Consider the following 8,051-nt stretch of genomic DNA (forward strand, 5'->3'; position numbering starts at 1 on the left):
TCATCTTTCTCAGTGGTCATAGCTCTAAATATATGTATCCTAGGTTTTCAAATGACAGAATTTAAATTTACATAGTAAGGACATTTTTGATTATTTTTGATTTATTAACTAGCATGTGGAATGTTTGCTGCATTTTCATATTATGGCAAGTCCATTTGTTTTCTTGGAGGGGTAAAAGACACCTTACAGTAATTTGTAATATCTTTTTAATATTTTTTTGCAAAATTTCCTTGAGTAATTTCTTGAGTAATGTCAGAATCTTTGCCATTGTTAATGCTAATAAATTATGCTAATAAGTGCTTATAAAAACATGTTATTAGTAGTTATGAGTTTTGGCTGAAAGTACTGCACCTTTTCTCATGAAGAAAGGACATTGGTCAGATTCTCCTCACAGATATAATATTTTCATGTTAGTTTCTTCACAGTGCAGTAATATTATAGAAATGTTTTATGTGATATGATGGAAATATTACTTGGCATGTGGAGTCAGCAGTATATTGAGAAAATATATCTATTGTAATAGTGTGGCAGTGAAAAAGTGTAGAATTACTGTCAGAACTAAAAGATAAAAAATACTTTTTTTGCCCTTGATCTTCAGATGAAGGATTTAAATTAAATAATTCTCACGAGTGTGAAAGACTAGAATTCATTCTAGACTTATTCACTTTATAAAGTATTTTGGTTATATAAAACCCATGCGGTTTTCAGTCTCCTTGCACTGAGTTGCCTGAAGTGAACAATCTGTGCCTGCTGATGGCTGAATTTTTGCATATATGCAATGCAAGAAAATTCTCTGCTTTGTAAATCTTATATTACTAATTTGTTTATTGTTTAAAACAGGCCACCATTAGGTCTTTACAGAGTCAGAGTAGCGACTGATTTGTTTAAAAAATGAAAATAAGTAACTGTGGAAGTGTGATATCAGCGCCAGGTGTCTTTTTATCAGAACTGTAGACAAGTACAGTGTTCCTGTGGATTACAGGACGGTTGAAAAGTAAACATTTCTGAAAACTCACAGAACTAAACTTTAACTGATATCACAAATCATGGAGATGAAAATCATCTCCAAATTACAGGCCCAGTTCACTACTGAGTTGTTCTACATATTTACTAGCATAACTCTATTAATTTTGCATTTTATTTTTGTGGTATGAAACTGGAAGAGGATAAGGGTAAACCATTCAGTTTACTGGATGAGTGTAAATGAATCCTCATTTACATAATTTTTTTCCTAGATGGGAAATAATGGAAAATCAATGTGCATCCCATAATAGAAGTTTCCTAACATTCTCTGTTATTATGACTCTGTACACAAATTGGCTTTAAAAAAGTAGGTGACTAAATCAAGCAGACTGTAAAGAGAATGTGCACAAATAAAGATAAAAAACAACTATTTCATAAACATGCAGTGTCTACATTATTCATTTTATTTACTCAGTTCTACCTTCAAACTCTTAATAGTTTATTAATAAAAGACTCCATAACAATCTGTTTCTATTTCTTTAGTGAGTAAACAGAATTCTGTTTTGCTTTAGACATCCTCTTCCTCTTCATCATCACTAACAATGTTTTGATTGAGGAAATTTCTGCTGATGATTAAGCCAGAACTAATAGACAGAGTTTACTTGATTATAAAATGCTTTTTGGTATCTTTTCTTGACCTCTTCTAGATGCAATAATAAAATTATGGTTTCACCTTATTTCTCTTCTATTGTTTCAACCACCTTTATTTGAATGGAAGGTTTTGAAGGTGATTCTGGAAAGTGCTGCTTTGAAATGAAGTTATGCTTTGTAAAGAATATTAGTTTTGGGGCTGAAGTTGTTTCTGGTGATTCACTCTAGGTGGTGCTGATAATATAGAGTGCTCACCAAAGCATTCTGCAGCTGTACAGGCTCTCAGACTGCCTGAGAGGCTGCTTCAAGTGATCTCTTCAGAATTCATGGGTGGGCCATTTCGGATTCCAGTTGCAAATTTTTATTTCATATTAAAGTTACAATGGTGTGGGATTTTTTGGCAAATAATATAGATTGTCCTGGTAATGGGATTCTCAAGTTCTTACGTTTTCATTCTAATTTTCAGTTTCTACTGAAAGTACTAAACATGTCCCAGTCAAAGAAAGAGGAATAGCTTAGGAAATCCAAACCTTTTAAAGTTTTGTCTATTTTCTCTCTAGGTCTTTGCATTTACAATTTGTTCACACTGGAATTTGGTAACCTTTTCCACTTTTTCACTAAAATGAATATTTTGCCTTTTCCCTGATAAATTTAGCAGAATGAGATGGATAAAAAAAGGAGGAAGTTTTAGAAAGAATAGTTTTCTCTAAATTTAGAAACTTTTTCTGCAAATCCTTTAGTATACTTCTAAATATAGGAATCTTGAAAAATCTTCAGTACAATGCCTTTTACAATCAGAGGAAACCATTCATCTCTTTTGTCTGACTAATGAATTCCTTGCAATGTGCCGCTGAGATATCCACTGGCAACATTTCAGTGGGAAAAACACCCACTGAAACACTGACAAACCCATCCAGACTTTGGTCGTTACTAATGTGCAGAGATTCCTGCTCAATTCTCTGTCTCTTCTGAAGCTTTCTGTTTCCTTTTTCCAAACAGAATATAAATGTGAAAATCTAAGTGAAACCTAATTTTTATGTCGTTTCAGCCCCTCTCCCCCTAATTTGTCATCTTCTCTCTAGGAAACATTACCAAATATCAGAAGAAAAAAGGAAATCTTGGCCTTTAGCTCTATGTTAGTACAGTGATGATACTGTAATATTTGCAAAGCCATTCAGTTCTTTATCGAATATCAGAAGAAAAAGGAAATTTGGGCCTTAGCTCTATATTAGTACAGTGATGGTACTGTAATATTTGCAAAGCCATTTAGTTCTGTAATATTTGCAAAGCCATTTTAGCTCTATATTAGTACAGTGATGATACTGTAATATTTGCAAAGCCATTTAGTTCTGTGAGAAAGGTAAAAGGAATGATGTGGTCATTCATTTTTACAGAGGTGAAAAAAGGGAAGGATAGAAACAATATTACAGATCAAAGAAAATACTTTAGAAACAAGAAAGGGTTCCTGTGTTTTAAATCATGTCAAACTTTTTTGGCATGAACAGTAATGCTTTCCCATTTTTGTGAAAATCTTAGTCCCACTATGGCAGACGTGAGCTGTTCTGGCTTCAGTACTTTCATTATCCTTCCTTCTGTAATTGTGAGAAAAGGTTATTGAGCACTAGGGGAGAATCAGTGGCTGAGTATTGGTCAGGTAAGACCCACTGAGTTCTGACAAGTTTGCTGAAACCTTGTCTGTGGTATCAGGAAACCTATGCCAATTGTTGACAGTAGATGTGGGGCTGAGCTGCTGTGCTCGGATTGAGAACTGGTCATTCCAACAGTCTGAAACTTGATATATATATATATTTGGCTGACCAGAGCAAAAAAAAAAAAAAAAAAAGAAAAAAAGCAACATCCAGTGCAAAGCTCTAAAAGCCCAAACTCCTTCTTGAACCAACACTCCTAAACTCCTGTTCTAGTCTGTGCTTAGAGGGTGCCTGGGATGTGTTCGACAGAGCTGCACTGAGCTTGGCAATGTCCCTTGACTTCTCACATAAAAACAGCAAATGTTTCAGGCTCTGATCTTTCTACAAAGATTAACAAATGATCTCTCTGCTGTGCTAAGTTTAATTTTTCTTGCAGCTTATTGCTGATTCACACAAGAAAATGCAAAAGAACAGTCAGGAGTTAGTGCATTATAAAATGGTTTGTGGTCTTTGAGCTCATGTGTTTCCCACTGGATTGTCCAAGACTCGCTCCTGCTGACTCCTCTAAGAGGTGCACCTGGTGTTCTTTGCAGGGGGAGAAAAAAGAAAAAAAAGTAAAAGGGAATCTTAATGGGAAAATGGGGGATGCCTGCTAGCTCTGAAGAAAAGATTAAATTTCTAGTACAAGGTGAACAGTCAACACAGTACATAAAAAAAAAAAAAAAAGAGCTTAAAACAATGGGGAAATATTTTGCCAACATCTCACTCTGAACAATTCCAATTCCCACCAGAGCTATGTATTGACTCATCAAGTCCCATTGTTCCATGATAGCCAGAAATTAATGAAGAATAAAAGCAGACACGATTCTGATTTGACTTGTAGAGCCGTTTAAATAACAAATATTTTAACCTTTTCACTTAGTGTTGAACAAACATGCAACACAAATTATGGGAAAAATAAAGACATTTTTTTCCCAGCAGATTAAAATCTCTTTAATTTGGCAGACATTTGCAGCTAAGAAAACTTGTGATTTTGGTGCCCTCCTCAGAATACATGCAGCTCTGCCCTGACACAGCTGGGTAGTGGCTGGATAAATCTGATTTCTGGATGCTGACAAGGATGTAAGTGTGCAGTTTCAGAGCTTGGAGTCACTTCCAGGACATCAGTTGAATTGAGCTATTCTGCATTCTCCACAAAGTTTCCATTAGAGATGTTGCCATATTGCAACAATGCCTATAGAAATTAATGCAGAAGAGCTTGTTCTGGTGCTGAACTAATGCTCTGAAGAGATCTGGTTTTTTTCTTCATGGATTCTTACATTACATACTTATGGGAGCTGGCTGACATCTGATGCATTATATTTGTTCTTTCATTCACACTCCAGGACATAATAACTAAATAAGATCTTTATTTTGATACGTTTTTAGAGAGGATTTTTTTAAACAAATTTTTTACATTGTTTCATTTTTTAAAGATTCATTTCATTGTAACACTATGTTAAACTTAAATATTTAACAGGGTGGAGCATGACTCCTAAATGTGGTAAGGCAAAAGAGAGAGATTTCCTAGGAATCCATAATGTCGAAATAATTCTGGAAAAACTCTTCTATCTTGCTCAGGGTAACTTCTGAAAGTAATTTTTTCAGAGAAGCAAAGTTGTCTCTTATTATCTTTGTGGTTTGTAACCATTTCAGCCTCTGATTTAGTCCTATACATTGTCTTTCTCCATAGTCAGGTCTCCCTAACTTTTAAAGGTCTTTAACTAAAAGACCTAAAATGCTTTCTGTCTTGATGGTATCCTGCAGCACATGACAAACTTCATCCCAAACCATACAGGCTATCGAGGTAATATTGGGAATTTTAACTCTTCAGGAATTTTAATTATTAATGATGTTTTTAGTATTCTTCCATTCTAATTATGAAGCAGTGTACTAATTAACACAACTCTAGCTGACACTTTCCCTAGAAAAAAAATTGTCCTGGGAAGAATTCCAAAGAAAAGGGAAATTATCTCATTCTTTTCAGCTCCCACTCCCCTTACAGAAATTTTAAACAGCTGAGCTCTTTAAAAGCCTTCCTGAGCTAGGCTGACCTCCACCCCAAAATGTTCCATTCTTAGATAGGGAAGGAAAAACAAAAACAAAATGTTTTTATCACTCTCCTGAATGGACTGAGCACAGATCAAGCTCCCTGGGTATTTGGGAAGGGAGATCCTAAGCAAGTATGTTAAGAACTCCACCCACATTCAATAAGTTGATGGAGAAAATGTAAAACTCTGAAACCTCAGCTGTTATAAGAATTGAGGTCAGGACTTAGGTACAAAGGAAAGGGAAGAGCCTACAAGACTAGACAGACATTTCATGAATGCCAGCAGTGTCTAAGTGTTGTTCCTTAAGAAATCACTGACAGGAGTGGGTCTGTGCCTCCAACAAAGGGTAAAAAGAAATGTAATTGGGTGATTATAAAATGCTGAAATGGGGAATACCACCATACCTTCAGACAGCACATTAGTCTATGCCTTCCATTAGTCTATGCCTTCAGGGATGAAGATTTTTGCTTCTCAAAACCAGGCAATCTTTTCCAGAATTAAATATCCCTCCTGTTTTATTCTCAAAGTTACAAATTTAAGTAGACTTACTTTTCAGTCTTTTGAGATCTTTTTTTCTTGGCAGCTACGGATGCTTTGTGAAAATGTCTCTTTAATTTCTTCTCTTTCTAACATCTTTCATGTCTCAAAATTAGCTTAATCTGAATCTTCCTTTAACCGAAATGCGGAGCAGAATCTGCCAGTTCTTTGTACAATGTCTGTTTTCATATTTGCTTGCTTGAGTAATTTTCTCATTAGACATTCTGCAAGGTTTAAGACACTCCATAGGATAACCTGAGTTACCCTGTGTTGTACTGCTCAATGTCTGAAACGTTTTGTTTATTCTGGCAATGGATGTCGTGTTTTTGTATTTAATACTAAATCTGTTGTGGCAGCACTTTCATGGGATGCAGGGTGACATTTCTCAGAAGTCACTGCAGTGCCTGCCTCTTATTTTAATGTGCTGTGCAGCTGGCAAGCTGTGTTACTGATATCCCACACAGCCCTGTCAGGCTGTTTGTCTGCGTGCCCTCTGCTGCTCCAGAGCCACCCTGATGGAAAGTCACCTCTGGCTTGAGTTGCTGGTGGGATGCCAGGCACTGCCCTGTGTGATTCCAGCTCACAGACCAGACACAGTCCTGCTGGCTTAGCAGGGCTCGTGCTTCAGGATGCTGCTCTGCTTGGGTCTTATATTTCATTTGTACCTGCTCAGTTTTTAAATCTCTCTGAAGCACAGATGCCACAGGGCTGGACTCCTGTGTTTGTGATCAAATTGCTCATATGTATGAATTCAATCCCATACTCTGTTCACATTCCCAATTTGCAGTTAAACCATTCATTACAGACATGTAAGGTTCAGCAGTGTCTGAACCTTGACATGACCTGCTCTCATGGATTATCTGGTGGCATGTGACAGAAAGAAACATGTCTTCTTGTTCAGTATATCTCCCCTTCCCTCAGTTATATGTTGAATTTATAGGCATCAGCTGTATTAGTAAAAGTAAGAGTGCCTGGCAATTTTCCTGGAACTGGATTCTCTGTGCTTGTATGTCTTAGGACACCCCCAATAAGGAATTTGGCATTCCCTGAACAGTTCATACACTTGGCCAGACAAAACTGGCACAGCTAAAGGCAGATTGCTTGCCTTGCAGATTGGTTTGAAGAGTGGCAGTTTATTAATAGACTTGAGCTGGACTATGATAATTGTTCTCAGTTCCTATAGGTGTGAGTCACACGTTCTGGAGCTGACATGGAACTTCTGTGATATGTTCAGGAACTTCTGTGATATGTTCAGGAACTTCTGTGATATGTTCATGTGCTTCAGGCTGCAGCATCCTCTTTATTTTACAGTACCATCTATCCCAATCCATGTGTGTGGAAGGCTATATTTGTGTGAGTCAGAAACACAAAAATCTATCCAGAAAAGTGCTCCTTCAGTGTTCTGTGGGCATCTGGCAGCTCCTTTCCACTCCTGCTGAAACTCTAAGTACTACCAAGCAAAAAGCAGAGCAGGCTATTTTCCTGTTTTCCCCACCAGTTTATTATTCTTCTCTGCACACATTAATTGTGTATTGACATAAATTTTTCAATAACAGAATGTAAGTTTTCTCTCTCTCTCTCTCTCTCTCCTTCTCTTTCTTTCTTTAATTCATCCTTCCTTTCTCTCTTGCCTTTCACCCTACCCCTTTATCCAAAACATACTGTTGTGTGCTTATACAGTAGGCCAGGGACTAACATACCAATATCCATGTCAAGTCTGTAACTTACTGATAAAACTGAGAGGTTTTGCAGGTTTTGTGTATATGTAATAATTTATTATTCATTTTTGTATTATGTATACTTTTTATTTACATTTACTTTAAATAATGAATAGCTTATAAAACTTTTTCTGTCACTGCTGCTACAATCTTGAAATGTATATTTTGATATGAGTTGCAACTGTCAGCAGTTGCCTACAGTGTACAAGCCTACATCTGGACAAGTCACCTTCAGTCATTTTTATAGGCAATAAAAAATAATAGACACTTCCACAGTTCAGTTTTATTTCATGCTTGAAGTGTGCAGTGCAGAGGTCACAGGTCTCATCTTTTTCTGCCAAAAACCTTCAGCAAGAATACTAAAGTCTTTTTGTCTCACTTATATTGTCACAAAAGTTCTTCTGAGCATGTTTCTCACCAGAAGAAAATCTGTTGCCTCAGAA

The sequence above is a fragment of the Melospiza georgiana genome, chromosome 4, assembly GCF_028018845.1.
Source record: "Melospiza georgiana isolate bMelGeo1 chromosome 4, bMelGeo1.pri, whole genome shotgun sequence".
NCBI classification, from domain to species: domain Eukaryota; kingdom Metazoa; phylum Chordata; class Aves; order Passeriformes; family Passerellidae; genus Melospiza; species Melospiza georgiana.